Raw genomic sequence first — 17352 nt, forward strand, 5'->3', positions numbered from 1 at the left:
AACAGTGTCTTCATTTCCTTTAGTGATCATTATCACACAAACATCAGTATTTTTTGCCTTAAAGGGGAACTGCCATGTTGTAATTTACGTTACCTTCTCTGCTGTGGCCAATTAGAGACAGTTATAAATAGGTCACTAGAGTGTACAGCCAATAGCTGTGGTGAATCTAACAGTGTTCTGCACTTCCATTTCTAACAGGAACTGAAAAGCTCACAATTTCAAAATGGAATTACAGGAAAAGGGTACAAAATAAATATTGCAGAGTTTTTTTACACATACGATTTATCATTTTATAATATCATCTCAAAATGTTTAATCTCCCTTTAAACACACAGAGAACAATTAGTCATAACACATACAGCTGTTATTCTTTTTTTTTTTAGTGCCAGTAACATACACTGTTGTAATTTAACCATTCTGTGCCAATAACACACATTCCACCTTTTTATGTACTTATGCAACATATAATGCTCCCTTTTGTACCCATAACACACAGAGCAATGGTTTTCTATAGGAAGTGGTACTTACCTGTTACTCGTCACTGCTTTTAATATTCCTGCTATCCATGCACAGTGTTGCTTCATTCTAAAAGTGACCACCCATTTTAATAAGATATTTAAAACTTGGCACCCCAAAAAACTGAACATTTAAGTGAACGTTTGTACACATTTTAGCAACCAGCTCTTTTCAACACCTGGCATCCTTAATTGTCCTTGAGTCAACTGAAACACCATAAGTGTACTGATCCCCACTACTAAAGTAGAATACTCATATAGCAGGATAGGATTTATTTTCATCAGGTTAAATGATTATAAAACTCAATATTAAACCTTCATGATTCCAGTTTACTTCTATAATCAAATTTACCCTTTCCTTTTGGTTTACTTTCAATGAATGGTTATTGAGGTAGACTGAAGAGCATGCATGTGTCTTAAGCACTATACACTGATCAGCCACCACATTAAAACCACATTGATAACTGTGATGAGAGTGGGAAGTGACGTCACCGGATGGGGTGTGGTTTAGGGCTGTTATTGTCTATGTGGCAGTTACCAAGTTAGATGTGTTGTACAAGCTGTATACTTCTATGCTCTGCAATAAAATAGCGTTGTACCTTCTATGCTGTGTCCTGCATCTCATGACGTGGTGTCAGAAGTACTTGCCTGCGCTTCTGTTTCCTGATTAATGACGATGTCGAAGTTTACCCCACCTGAGCCTTTTGATTTCTCTCAGCCTGCAGCTTGGCCCACATGGCGTTAGCGGTTTCAACGCTTCAGGATTGCTTCCAAGCTGGACAAGGAGAGTGGTGAAGTACAAGTTAATTCTCTTTTATACTCTATGGGGAAAGATGTGGAGCCAGTGTTCAATGCCTTTACTTTCCAAGAAGGGGAAGAATTTGACTTTGAAATAGTTATGAAAAACTCAGTGCTCACTTTGTGCCCAAAAGAAATTTGATTCATGAGAGAGCTTGTTTTCACAAACGTGCTCAGTGTGTTGGAGAATCTGTGGAGTCGTTTGTGCGCAGCCTGTATGAACTAGCTGAATTCTGTGAGTTTGGTGTTGCTAAAGAGGAGCAAATCAGAGACAGAAAAGTCATAGGAATTTCAGATGCTGAAGTCTCACTGAAGCTACAGTTGGAGGCTGATTTAGCATTGGATGGGGCTATTAGGATGGCCCGCCAGAGTGAACTGGTGAAAAATCAAAGTGCTGATCTGAGGTCCGAGAGTATTGTGGATGAAGTGCAGCAGTTCAGGAGAGCTGCTAGTGAAAGGCACAGTGTGAGCGGTAGACCTAAGAGTAACAGATAGGCCCAGAAGCGGATGGGTGCAGCATGCTCACTGCACGCGGTGTAACCGTACCCATGATCAGAGAGTTGTATGCCCTGCTAAAGACAAAAGATGTAGAAAATGTAACCGAATGGGCCATTTTGAAGTGGCGTGGAAAACGTAATACATTAAGGAGATGCAGGTGGTAAGTGACCAGGAGGGTCAAGAAGTGTCCTTTGTAGGGTCCGTTGTTGAATGGTCTGGTTCAGATAAAGATTGGCGGGTTACTCTTACTGTAATGGGAGCCAAAGTTGCCTTTAAGATTGACACAGGAGCAGACATCACTGTTATGTCCCTTGCAGCTTTCATAAAACTACCTCGAGAGCCTCAGCTGCGAAAGTTACCACAAAAGTTCATAGTCCTGGTGGCCGCATCGATTGTGCAGGGAAATTTTTTGCCAGCTGCGAGTACAAGTAGGGGAAATTCACCATGTGGGTACATGTAATTAGAGGTCATTGTGTTAACAACCTATTAAGAAGAAAAGCAGCCTGTGATTTGGGCCTGGTTGCCAGAGTGAATGAGATTTCAGAAAACATGTTTGGTGAATTGGGCCTACTGAATTGCAACCCAGTCCGAATATCACTTAAAGGTGACACAGTCCCATACAGCATTACCACTCCTCATAGAATTACGTTCCCACTCATGCCTCAAGTGGAGAAGGAACTTCTCCGTATGAAGAATATGGGAGTTATTGAAGAGGTTGTTGAAGCAACTGACTGGTGTGCCCCCATTGTGCCTGTTGTGAAGAAAAATGGGAAGGTACGCATCTGCGTAGACTTGAAAAGGCTGAATGAGGCATTGAAGAGAGAGAGATATGTGCTGCCGACACTTGAAGACATAGCATCGAAATTGGCTGGGGCGAAGTTCTTCTCTACACTGGATGCTTCCAGCGGCTTCTGGCAGATACCTCTAGATCCAAAGTGCCGCAAACTGACTACCTTCATTACACCGGTAGGTCAGTTTTGCTTCTGCAGACTTTGGTTCTGGATATCCTCTGCTCCTGAAATATTTCAAAGAGAGATGAGTTCTCTCCTAAGGGACCACAAGGGTATGGCAGTCGACATTTTGGTGTATGGGTCTACATTGGAAGAACATGATCAGCGATTGAGCTGTGTGCTGCAGACCATTAGAGAGTTCAGGCTGAAATTAAATAAGGAGAAATGCCATTTTACGAAGGCTGAGTTATGTTAGTTTGGGCATATTATCAATGGGGATGGCATCAAGCCGGACCCTGATAAAAAAATTGCTATTGAACAGATGAAAAGTCCTTCTGATGTACACATATTAGGCCTTGTGAATTATGTGGGCAGGTTCCTTCCAGATTTACCCACAATACTACACCCTATAACAGAGTTGTTAAAGAAAGATGTTGCCTGGGTCTGGGGACCTTCACAGGAAGAATCTTTTGTAAAGGTCAAGTCCCTGCTGGGATCTGCCCCAGTGTTGGGGTTCTACAACCCTTCTAAAAAGACTGTGGTTAGTGCTGATGCGAGCAGTTATGGGTTAGGGGCTGCCCTCCTGCAGTTGAATGAGAACAAACTACAGCCCATCGCCTACTGTTCCTGTACACTGACGGCTGCTGAGTCGAAATACGCCCAAATTGAGAAAGAGTGCCTGGCTGCAGTTTGGGCATGTGAGCACTTACAACGTTACCTAGTGGGTTTAGAGAAATTAGGTCTGGAGCCTGACAATTAACCGCTAGTCCCTCTAATCAACTCCTATGATATTGACAAAACACCCCTAAGATGCCAGAGGCTTCTGATGAGGCTGCTCAGGTTCAACGTTCAGGCAGTGCATGTGCCGGGGAAACAACTGGTAGTGGCAGATACACTTTCCAGGTTCCCGCTGGCTGCTGCTGAAGAATCTTCAATGGAATCAGATGTGAAAGTGTATGTAGATTCAGTTCTGGCATCCAAATCCATTTTGTCAGGGAAGCTAGAGCAAATAAGAAAGGAGACATATTTAGATACTGACCTTCAAGAAGTTATTAAGTACATAAAAGAAGGTTGGCCCGAGCAGCCTGGATGTCTTTAAGTTCTTACCAGTCAGAAAGGTCGCAGCTCACGGAGCTGGATGAGTTGGTGCTGTTCCGGGACCACATTGTTATTCCTTTTAGCATGCAGCAGGGGATATTAAGCAGGATTTATGATGGCCACTTGGGCATTATAAAGTGCAGAGAAAGGGCAGCTACAGCAGTATGGTGGCCTGGGATCAGTTCCGACATCGCAAGCCATGGAGTTTGTGAGTGATAACGGAATGCAGTTTGCTTCCACAGAGTTCAGTTCTTTCAGCAGTGAATATGATTTTGTCCATTCTACGTTGAGTCCACATTACCCGCAGGCCAATGGAATGGCTGAAAGGGCAGTTCAAACAGCAAAGTTAATTTTGAAGCAATCTGAGCCATACCTAGCCCTCTTGGCCTATAGGGCGACTCCCATTTAAGCCACGGGTTTTAGCCCGGCACAGCTGATGCTAGGACATCAGATTTGCACCACTTTACCCTCTGTGGGTGTCTTCCAGTCAACTAGCTCTGTTCCTCAGGATGAGGTCCTTAGGAGGGATGAAGAGGCTAAAAGGGGCTATTGATTCTTCTATGACAGGAAACACTTTGTGAGGCCCTTGCAGGAGCTGAATGTGGGGCAAAGTGTCAGAGTTAAACTGGATGATGAGAAGAAATGAAAGACGCCTGCTACAGTAATTGGATGCTCTCCAGAACCAAGGTCTTAGGTAGTCCTTACTGTTGGAGGGACAGTCACACGTCGAAATCGAAAACATCTTCAGCCAGTACCTGAGAGCTTCTTCTGTATCAGAGGACAGTTCATGTAAAATGACATCAAGTGGAAGGGTGGTGAAACTTCCAGCCCGATATAGGGATTAGCACTAGTTAGAGCAGTGACCGGAAGTATGGGCAGAATAATCCCATGGTCACTGTGGACTAGGGTAGTCTACCCCGATGTTCAATTCAGGATTGTATTTCTTGTTGTTTATGTATATCCTCTTCAACTTGTTATTTGTTGTATACTAAACAAAACTATTTCTGTATGCTTCTTGTATACCTTGTTATTTGATGTATTCAAAAAGAAAAAAAATGTATGCTCTGTCCTTTGAAAAGGGTGATAAAAAAATAAAAGATGTGATAAGAATGGGAAGTGACGTCTCCGGATGGGGGCGTGGTTTAGGGGGTTGATTGTCTATGTCGCAGTTACCAAGTTAGATGTGTTGTACAAGTTGTATAATTCTATGCTCTGCAATAAACTAGTGTTGTACCTTCTATGCTGTGTCTTGCATCTCATGACAATAACATTGATTTTATTGTCACAATGTCACCCGTCAAGGGGTGGGATATATTATGCAGCAAGTGAACAGTCATTTCTTGAATGTTATGTGTTGGAAGCAGGAAAATAGGCAAGCCAAAAGATCTGAGTGACTTTGACAAGGGCCAAATAGTGATGGCTAGACAAGCATCTCCAAAATGGCAAGTCTTGTTGTGTATTCCTAGTATGCAGTGGTTAATACCTGGCATCAGTGAGATGGACACCCAATGCTCATTGATGCAAGAGGGGAGCAAAGGCTAGCCCGTCTGGTCTGATCACACAGAAGAGCTACTTTAGCTGAAATTGCTGAAAAAATTAATGCTGGCCATGAGAGAAAGATCTCAGAACACACAGTGCATTGCAGTTTATTGCGTAGCCCCAGACCAGTCAGAGTGCCCTTGATGACCCTTGTCCAGCACCAAAAGTGCCTTTAATGGGGACATGAGTGTTAGAACTGGACTATGGAGCAATGGAAGAAGGTTGTCTGGTATGATTAATCACGTTTTCCTTCTAGATCAGTTTACCTGGGGAAGAGATGGTAGCAGAATGCACTATGGGAAGAATGCAGGCTGGTGGAGACAGTGTTATGCTTTGGGCAATGTTCTGCTGGGAAACCTTGGGTCATGGCACTCATGTGAATGTTACTTTGACATGTTCCAACAACCTAGAGATTGTTGCAGACTACGTACACCACTTCATGGCAATGGTGTTCCCTAATGGCTGTGACCTCTTTCAGTAGAAAAATGTACCCTGCCACACTGCAAAAATTGTTCAGGAATAATCTGTGGAACAAGACAAAGAGTTCAAGATGTTGCTTGGCCTCCAAATTCCCCAGATCTCAATCCAATTGAGCATCTGTGGGATGTGCTGTAACAACAAATCTCATCCATGGAGGCCCCACCTCCCAACTTGCAGGACTTAAAGGATCTGCTGCTAATGCCTTGGCGCCATATTCCACAGGAAATTTTCAGAAGTCCAGTGGAGTCCATGCCTCGACGCATCAGAGCTGTTTTGGCAGCACAATATTAGGCAGGTGTTATTTATGTTGTGGCTAATCAGTGTATAGAAGCTGTGTTTGCAAAGCTTGTAACAGTGGAGGGAATTACAATCTATTGGTTGATCTTTAATAGTGGGATTTTGGATGCTGGTAAGCACTTTTTTGCATTGGAGCTGATCACACATTTTAAACTGTTTTTCGAACCTGATAACGATCAGTTCAGCATAAAAGGATCCTATCCATAACATGTGACAGTCTTGTCCAAAGTGATCACAATACAGTTTCACAGAACTTTTCAACAGGTTTTTGGGTCCATTTTTCACTTCTTGAATTTCATAGCTAGAGATACTTGCTAAAGCTCCCAACCAGCTTTTTTTTACTTATTTAAAAGACTTCCAATATTTTCTGGAATGAAGCAGTTATGTTGCACAAGGGAAAACACACTAAAAAACTAAAAAGCCATTTTGGATAAGATTATTAAATTATGATATTGATTTATTAAAACTCTCTGCATCTCTCTTCTGTATTTATTTTCCTTTGGGCTTTCCATCATTTACATATACAAATATATATAAATATGCACACAAAGAGCCAAAGTTAAAATATTGTGACCGTAGTAACATACTCCCACATACACTGGAGCGAGCAAAGTGGAAAAAAACACCCATACCCACGGGCTAACCATAATCGAAATAAGCCCCCAACTCTAATAGCCCCTAAACCACCACATAGCCCACCACAGAGTACCCCACTACACTATTAACCCCTAAACCGCCACATGTCCACATTGAAAACTTCACCTTTATAGTATTAACCCCCAAAACCGCCACATACCTGCATCACAAAGTAGCCGCTACACTATTAACCCCTAAATCACCACACTCCCACATTGCAAAGTGCCCGCTACATTATAAACCTCTAAATTGCCACACCCCCACATTGCAAAGTACCCACTATACTATTAACCCCTAAACCACCAAATCCCCACATTGCAAAATACCCCTCTACACTATTAACCCCTAAATCACCGTACACCAACATTGCAAGGTACCGCTATGCTATTAACCCCTAAACCGCCACACCCCAACATCGCAAAGTACCCGTAACACTTTTAACCCCTAAACCACCAAACCCCCACATCACAAAATACCCCTGTACACTATTAACCCCTAAACTGTCACACCCCAACATCTCCAAGTACCCATCTACATTATTAACCCCTAGACTACCAGACAACCACATCACAAAATACCCGGTATACTATTAACCCCTAAACCCTCACACCCACACACCGCAAAATACCCACTAATATCTAAACCCCCTAAAAAAAAAACTAATATTACATATAAAAAACAAAAACAACTAACTAGTTGTTTTTATTTTCTGTAAATGGTAGGTTCTTTTTCTTCATGCAACTTTAGATTTTTATTTCAGGTTAGGTAAGGTTTTTTTGTGGTAACTTAGAGGGTGTTAGGGTAGGGTGGTAGCTGGTTACGGGTTAAAGTGTTAATGGGTATTTTGAGATGGGGGTTGTGGCGGTTTAGGGGTTAACAGTGTAGCAGGTACTTTGCAATGTTGGGGTGTGGCAGTTTACGGGTTAATAGTGTAGCATGTATTTTTCAATGTTGGAGTGTGGCAGTTTAGGGGTTAATGGTGTAGAGGGGTACTTTGCGATGCTGGGATGTGACAGTTTAGGGTTAATATTGTAGAGGGGTATTTTGTGATGTGGGGGTGTGGTGGTTTAGGGGTTAATAGTGTAGTGTTGTGCAACTGTTTCCTCCAGCTAAACTCTTTACACAAACGCAATTGCTGGAACGCAATCACATTTACTTTCAACTTGTAATACAAGCGGACTTTGCCACTCAACAGTGACCATAGATAATATTTGTTGTAATTTAAACAGCACGCCACTTGTAATTTGTTTAGAGCGAAAAACACATCTCAATCTCGCGATCGCGTTTACACTCCTCACACTAACAATAGCGCTCCACTCATAATCTAGACCAATATTGACTGCAATTGATTGTGGTTGAGGCCAATATTATGCCTATAGTGCTCTACACCTGAGTTTACCTCAGCATGCTCTCATGGGAAGGAACAAGACGCCAGTTTGATAATAGAAGTAAATAGGAACGTTGTTTAAAATTGAATGTTGTATCTAAATCATGAAAGATACATCCCATTAAATTATTTCTACAGATGGTTGGCCCTTTAACCCCTTAATATTATCAGTTAATCAGTTGTATTATGCAATTGTGTGCTTACAAAGTACTTCAGTTCTATTTGAAGACATCAGGAAAGCTTGAGCAATGATACAGTGCTGATCTAATATTTCTCTAGTTCATTGCTTCCCTCTACTGGACACAGAAGATTATGCATCATAAAAACAGAAAATAATGCCTATTACTATAATATTAATACAATTATAATGGGATTGTATAAAATAAGTAAAAAGAAAGTTACTATACTGCACAGCTGTTCTCAGAAGCATGATAAAACAATATAATGTCACAAGCAGCACAATTGTGAAAAGATGTATTTTCATACAATAGGTTACAAAGCTTTAAAGGGACACTGAACCCACATTTTTTTTCTTTCATGATTCAGATAGAGCATGCAATTTTAAGCAACTTTCTAATTTACTTCTATTATCAATTTTTCTTCGTTCTCTTGCTATCTTTATTTGAAAAAGAAGGCATCTATGCTAAGGAGCCAGCAAATTGTTGGTTCAGAATCATAGACATCACTTGTTTATTGGTGCTGTCCAATCAGCAAGGAAAACCCAGGTTGTTCACCAAAAATGGGCCGACATCTAAACTTGCATTCTTGCTTTTCAAATAAACATACCAAGAGAATGAAGAAAATGTAATAATAGGAGTAAATTAGAAATGTGCTTAAAATCACATGCTCTATCTGAATCACTAAAGAAAAAAATGGGTTCAGTGTCCCTTTAATGTGCGCACTGTACAGTGCCTCTATAATTGACAGGGATTTGCACTGGAAATTTTGTACAATATGTCACCATCATACCTCTGTACTTTTGGAAGGTTAGCTATATGTTAGTGACACCTGACTGAGGAAATGGGTGTGGCCTCAAAACGCATTGTGATGAGATTGTCTGGAGTCAGGGGTGGAGCAAAGTAAGGATGGTTGGCCGGTTAGTGGGCAAGGAAGGGTATTTATGGGCTGAATTTAGGTGGTCCTCTGTTTCAGGAACGGAAATAATCAGAAAGGACAGACATACAGGGCTAAAAAGTCAGTACCTCTCACAAAATATTGAATGATCAGGATTTCTGTACTGTCATTTGGTCACTGATTTCCATGGAAGTGGCTTTGTTTACACCATTGATAGTTAATGTCATTGTGTAATTTAACTCATACAAGGATCAGGCCCTTTAACATGATAAATATGCTTGTGTTATTTAGTTACTTTGCTACTACATGATGCTCATTAAGCCTTTAATACTTTGCCTGTCCCTTTTCCTTTTCTCTTTTAAAAGACTCAGGGTGATCCTTCCTGCATCTGGCTTATTCCAGTAACATCTGTGTGGATTTAATGCATACCTTACTGCACTATATGAAATGACTATATTATTATAGTATAATTATAAAACCAATGGTAACTGAACATTATTTATATTCGGCTAGATTACGAGTTTTGCGGTACGAGTGAAAAAGCAGCGTTATGGCTCTTTTTCACTACCGCTGGTATTACGAGTCTTGCAGGTTTAGCTGCACCGCAGACTTTTTTGTCTGTAACGCAACGTAACTACCGCAGCTTTCAAAAAGTCCTTTTTCAATGGGACTTCCTTTGCGCCGGTTTTACGAGTTTGCCTGTCCGGCCAAAAAGTGAGCGTACCGTCATCTGAAAGTCAGTAGTTATGGCTTTTATGTTACAGAGCCGTAACATAAAGCTCATAACTAAAGTGCTAAAAAGTAGACTAACACCCATAAACTACCTATTAACCCCTAAACCGAGGCCCTCCCGCATCGCAAACACTAAAATAAAATGATTAACTCCTAATCTGCCACTCCGGACATTGCCGCCACTATAATAAACACATTAACCCCTAAACCGCCGCATTCCTGCATCGTAAACACTAGTTAAATATTATTAACCCGTAATCTGCTGTCCCTAACATCGCCACAACCTACATTACTGTTATTAACACCTAATCTGCTGTCCCTAACATCGCTGCCACTATACTAAAGTTATTAACCCCTAAACCTAACTCTAAGTCTAACCCTAACACCCCTAACTTTAATATAATTAAAATAAATCTAAATAAAAATGACTATCATTAACTAAATAATTCCTATTTAAAACTTAATACTTACCTATAAAATAAACCCTAAGCTAGCTACAATATAACTAATAGTTACATTGTATCTATCTTAGGTTTTATTTTTATTTCACAGGTAAGTATGTATTTATTTTAACTAGGTAGACTAGTTAGTAAATAGTTTTTAACTATTTACTAACTACCTAGCTAAAATAAATACAAATTTAACTGTAAAATAAAACCTAACCTGAGTTGCACTAACACCTAAGCTTACACTACAATTAAATACATTGGATTAATTAAATACAATTAACTAAATTACAAAAAAACAAGCATACACTAAATTACACAAAATAAAAAAGAAATTATCAAATATTTAAACTAATTACACCTAATCTAATAGCCATATGAAAATAAAAAAGCCTCCCCAAAATAAAAAAAAACCCTAGCCTACAATAAACTACCAATGGCCCTTAAAAGGGCCTTTTGCGGGGCATTGCCCCAAAGAAATCAGTTCTTTTACCTGTAAAAAAATAATACAAACAACTCCCCAACAGTAAAACCCACACCCACACAACCAAACCCCCCAAATAAAATCCTATCCAAAAAAACCTAAGCTCCCCATTGCCCTGAAAAGGGCATTTGTATGGGCATTGCCCTTAAAAGGGCATTTAGCTCTTTTTCTGCCCAAACCCTAAGCTAAAAATAAAACCCACCCAATAAAACCTTAAAAAAACCTAACACTAACCCCCAAAGATCCACTTACAGTTTTTGAAGACCCGACATCCATCCTCAACAAAGCGGCAGAAGTCCTCATCGAAGCCTGCAGAAGTCTTCATCCAAGCGGGCTGAAGTCTTCATCCAAGCCGGCAGAAGTTTTCATACAGACGGCATCTTCTATCTTCATCCATCCGGCGCGGAGCGAGTCCATCTTCAAGACATCTGGTGCAGAGCATCCTTTTCAATCGACGTCTCTTCCAGAATGAAGGTTCCTTTAAGGGACGTCATCCAAGATGGCGTCCCTTGAATTCCGATTGGCTGATAGAATTCTATCAGCCAATCGGAATTAAAGTGTAAAAAATCCTATTGGCTGATGCAATCAGCCATTAGGATTGAGCTTCAATCCTATTGGCTGATCCAATCAGCCAATAGGATTGAGCTTGCCTTCTATTGGCTGTATTGGCATTGTATATATCCATACCTGTTTATTTTCATAGCTATATAGGTATAGATATATATTTTATTAAAAGAAAAGATCAGATATATAGAAATATATATTTAAAAATAAAAATAACATTTTCTTTTATGTGAAGAACATTGGAATGTAAAATATTCATAACTACCTTCGGGTAGTGCTGTAGGACTAATGTGGTGTTGGTTTAGTGCGCAAGTGATAAGTGTTTTTTATTTTTTTTTAACCCCGCTCCATCAAACTTGTCTTTTATGGCCCCAATTCTTTATCTCAGTACCCTGCAGCAACAACAAGGGAGCAATTTCCATTTTATTATTTACCCTAAAAAATCTGAATAAATAAAACATTGACTTTCATACATTTCAACGCAACACACATTTTGTATAGTTCTGATGCTTTTTATGATGCTTTTACTTATTTTTTCTTTTGAGCGCAATACAGGCCATAGCTCCTGTAAGGAGGCATATTGTAAGAAATATGTGTATCTGTTAGTCTCTTCAAACAATTAATTTCACTCCATATGAGACAAAATTATACATCTATTAGACCTTGTCCTGTAACTCTCCCTATAACTAGGGATGGGCGAATGTTTTGCAATATTAGAGAAATAAAACTAGCTTTAACACATTAAGGCCTAGATTACGAGTGGAGATTAAAACTGCGCTTTCGCGGGCATGATATTTGCACTCCACTCAGTAATACCAGCGCACGCAAATGTGCGCTGGCATTACAAGTTATGCGCAATGAGAACAGGAATTCACATTCACATTTCCTAGAAGCCTTGTGCTCATGAGATCGCACTCCATGGCTTTCTCATGCAGTGAGACCTGGTAAAATACCTAGCGCAGAGCAGAGGGCAATTCGCACAGCGTTGGGCAGCAAAATAAAAATATATGTATATGAATTGCAAGCATATATATTTATAGTAAAAACAAAGTCCCCCATTCACCTCTATGAAAAGGCACTTTCAGTACCACTTTTCTATCCAAACTTTAAGCCCTTTTAACTGCTTCATGGAGTGTTTTATTAAAAAAATAAAAATGCTCATATTTTTTTTTATGTAAAGGAACTGTACACTTTATTTGAGGTGCGATTGGGGCAACTGGTTAATTGCGCTAAACACAAAGTGCTCCTGCGAGCTCGTAATCTAGCCCTAAATCAAATGTTACATTTGGAATTTCAAATGTGGATTTATGAACATTTGAAAATGTAAGTAACATTTGATTACCAAGTTTTAATGGATTTTCATTCTTATTAACATTCTATTGTCCAAAACGAATGTCCATAGGATTATTCATTCTACCAGACAAATTACAAATTAAGCACATTCGCCCAACCCTATTTATAACCCAGCCCTGTAATTCCTTTTATCTGCCAACATAACCTTGCTAGTAGTTCATACACATACTGTAATAAAGCGTGCATCACATGTCTGGTGATATTTTTTAAAATTTCAACCAAAAAACGAAAGTGTTTAAACTTCCTAAATATTAAATCCAAGCAGAATAACTGTTGTAAACCAGAGAGGATAGAGAAAAAAAAAACATTTTAGACAAAATTTTCGTTACAAATATTTGATGAAATTTGTTTCCCTGTATATTCGCTCCCTGCTGTATTAGTTTTTTGTTCAGTTAAAAACAAAATGAAAATTGTTTACAAATGTAAATGTTTCAAAGCTACACATGAAAAGTTCACCCGTAACTACATTACTTACTCTAACGTGCTTTGGAGAACGCTTGTCGCTAACCTCTTGCCTGAGCTCTGGCCCCGCTAACAGGAGGCTTAGCAGTGCGGCTCCCAGGACCTGCACTAACATTCGGTGCTGAGCGTGCTAAGCCTCCTGTTAGTGCAGCCAAGGACCTCACAAGAAGAGGATCGGGTTAGCGCGCTATCCAGAGCCTGTTAAGGTAAGTATCAAGCCTTAAAAATCAATTTAAAGGAACAAATAAATACTGATGAATTTTGTCAGTATTTTTTAGTCTTCTTTAAAGGTTTTTTTTTTTTTTTTTGCTCTGTGAGAGTTTGCTGCATTGATTTCCTCAGTTAAAGTAAGATTTTCTGTTTATGAGTGAAACAAGAGAGTTTTTAATTGTTTGCTGTGTAAGGGGTGCATTTTAAAACATAACTGTTTTTATTTAAAGTTTGCTTTTAACTTTTAACTGATTCCTTTTTTTCCTGCTATCTTCCTGTGTGTGTAATTAGGGGAGGGATTAGTTTTACCTGTGTAGGCCTAATCTATAAATTTAGCTCAGTAACTCTGGGAGCTTTGCTCTGGGAAGGTTTACTGCATTGATTTCTTGTTAAAGTAACAGAGTTAGTGAAACAAGGAAATTTGGGCAAACAAGGGATTGGAGTAACCAAGGGGGGATATAATTATTTTATATTTTTAAGTTAAAGGGACATGAAACTCAAAATTTATCTTTCATGATTTAGACAGAGAATACAATTTTAAACAACGTTCCCTTTTATTTCTGTTATTTAATTTGCTTAATTCTACAGATATCCTTTGTTGAAGAAATAGCAATGCCCGTGGGTGAGCCGTTCACAGGTGGCATCTATGTGCAGCCACCAATCAGCAGCTACTGAGCCTATTTATATATGCTTTTCAACAAAGGATATCACGAGTGAATTAAAATACATAATATAATACATAATAAAAGTAAATTGGAAAATTGCATGCTCTTTCTAAATCATGAAAGAAAAAAATGGGTTTAATGTCCCTTTAAACATTTTAGTAAGAATGTGTGAGAATCTCATTCAGTGTACAGCTTGCCATATGTTTGCATCACTGGAGCAGCCACTTCAGGGATTATATGTCTTTGGCAAGTGTGAGCATATTGCCTCTTTAGAAACTCGTAAAGGAGTTCTGGAGGAACTAATTGCAACACTGCATGAAATTCAGACACTTGAAAGGAAAATAGATATGACTGAGCTGGTTGTTAATGGTTCTAGCAGTGGGAATGGGTTGGATTCAGATGGGGAGACTCCAGAATGCAGCTGGGTCACAGTTAGAGGGCAAAGTAAAGGTAAGCGGAATAGACAGGACAGTTCTGAGCTGGTACACCCTAACAGATTTGCCAGATTAAGTGAAGATGTTGGGGATATCAGTTGATGGGTGGCAGTGTCAGAGAGGGTTGTTCTGCCTAGTATAGTGAACAGTCCTTCAGTCATGGAAGAGGAGCATACTATAGTGAACAGTCCTTCAGTCATGGAAGAGGAGCATACTATAGTGAACATTCCTTCAGTCATGGAAGCAGGGTATACTATAGTAAACATTCCTTCAGTCGTGGAAGCAGGGCATACTATAGTGAACCGTCCTTCAGTCATGGAAGCAGGGCATACTATAGTAAACAGTCCTTCAGTCATGGAAGCAGGGCATACTATAGTAAACAGTCCATCAGTAATGAAGGAGGGGCATACAAGTCTGGGCCTGAGGCAGATGCTGGTGGTAGGAATCTCTATTATTATGAAGGTTGATAGGGTAATTTGTCATCCAGACCCCTTAAATAGAACAGTTGGCTGTCTTCCAGGGGCTTGTGTTAGGCATATTGTAGAGCGAATTGATAGATTCTTAGAGGGATGTGGGTCTGATCCTGCAGTCATGGTACATATTGGTACTAATGAAGGAATCAGCGGGAGATGGCATGTCCTAAAAAATGACTTAAGGGAGTTAGGTAGCAAGCCTAAAGGAAGGACCTCCAAAGTAATAATTTCAGAGATATTACCAGTGCTATGTGCTAACTCAGTAAGGGAGAAGGAGGTAAGGTCATTTAATTCATGGTTAAAAACAAAGGCCTAGATTTAGAGTTTTGTCGGTAACGAGCCGAAAAACTAACGCCCGCGTTTTACTGGCCGCACCATAAAAATAACTCTGGTATCGAGAGTCCACATAAAGGCTGCGTTAGGCTCCAAAAAAGGAGCGTAGAGCATTTTTAACGCAGCTTCAACTCTCGATACCAGAGTTGCTTAAGGAACGTGGCCAGCCTCAAAAACGTGCTCGTGCACGATTCCCCCATAGGAAACAATGGGGCTGTTTGAGCTGAAAAAAAACCTAACACCTGCAAAAAAGCCGCGTTCAGCTCCTAACGCAGCCCCATTGTTTGCTATGCGGTAACCCTTCCTACGTCTGCACTTAACACTCTAACATGTACCCCGAGTCTAAACACCCCTAACCTTACACTTATTAACCCCTAATCTGCCGACCCCGCTATCACTGACCCGTGCATATTATTATTAACCCCTAATCTGCCGGATTTATTTTACAGGTAACTTTGTATTTATTTTAACCAGGTACAATAGCTATTAAATAGTTAAGAACTATTTAATAGCTACCTAGTTAAAATAATTACAAAATTACCTGTAAAATAAATCCTAACCTAAGTTACAAATAAACCTAACACTAGACTATCAATAAATTAATTAAATAAACTACCTACAATTAACCTAACACTACACTATCAATAAATTAATTAAATACAATTGCTACAAATAAATACAATTAAATAAACTAGCTAAAGTACAAAAAAAAATAACTAAGTTACAAAAAATAAAAAAATATTTACAAACATAAGAAAAATATTACAACAATTTTAAACTAATTACACCTACTCTAAGCCCCCTAATAAAATAACAAAGACCCCCCAAAATAAAAAAATGCCCTACCCTATTCTAAATTACTACAGTTCAAAGCTCTTTTACCTTACCAGCCCTGAACAGGGCCCTTTGCGGGGCATGCCCCAAAGAATTCAGCTCTTTTGCCTGTAAAAAAAAACATACAATACCCCCCCCCAACATTACAACCCACCACCCACATACCCCTAATCTAACCCAAACCCCCCTTAAATAAACCTAACACTAAGCCCCTGAAGATCTTCCTACCTTATCTTCACCCTGCCAGGTTCACCGATCCGTCCTGAAGAGCTCCTCCGATGTCCTGATCCAAGCCCAAGCGGGGGGCTGAAGAGGTCCATGATCCGGATGAAGTCTTCATCCAAGCGGGAGCTGAAGAGGTCCATGATCCGGATGAAGTCTTCATCCAAGCGGGAGCTGAAGAGGTCCATGATCCGGATGAAGTCTTCTATCAACGGCATCTTCAATCTTCTTTCTTCCGGATCCATCTTGCAGACCTCCGACGCGGAACATCCTCTTCTCCCGACGCCTACTAGCCGAATGACGGTTCCTTTAAGGGACGTCATCCAAGATGGCGTCCCTCGAATTCCGATTGGCTGATAGGATTCTATCAGCCAATCGGAATTAAGGTAGGAATATTCTGATTGGCTGATGGAATCAGCCAATCAGAATCAAGTTCAATCCGATTGGCTGATCCAATCATCCAATCAGATTGAGCTCGCATTCTATTGGCTGTTCCGATCAGCCAATAGAATGCAAGCTCAATCTGATTGGCTGATTGGATCAGCCAATCGGATTGAACTTGATTCTGATTGGCTGATTCCATCAGCCAATCAGAATATTCCTACCTTAATTCCGATTGGCTGATAGAATCCTATCAGCCAATCGGAATTCGAGGGACGCCATCTTGGATGACGTCCCTTAAAGGAACCATCATTCTGCAGTTGGACGTCGCCGGAAGAAGATGGGTCCGCGGTGGAGGTCTTCAGGATGGAGCCCGTCGTCATCGGATGAAGATAGAAGATGCCGCTTGGATCAAGATGGTTGCCGGTCCGGATCGCCTCTTCTTCCCGGATAGGATGAAGACTTTGGAGCCTCTTCTGGACCTCTT

The sequence above is a fragment of the Bombina bombina genome, chromosome 1 (assembly GCF_027579735.1).
Source record: "Bombina bombina isolate aBomBom1 chromosome 1, aBomBom1.pri, whole genome shotgun sequence".
Classification (NCBI taxonomy): Eukaryota; Metazoa; Chordata; class Amphibia; order Anura; family Bombinatoridae; genus Bombina; species Bombina bombina.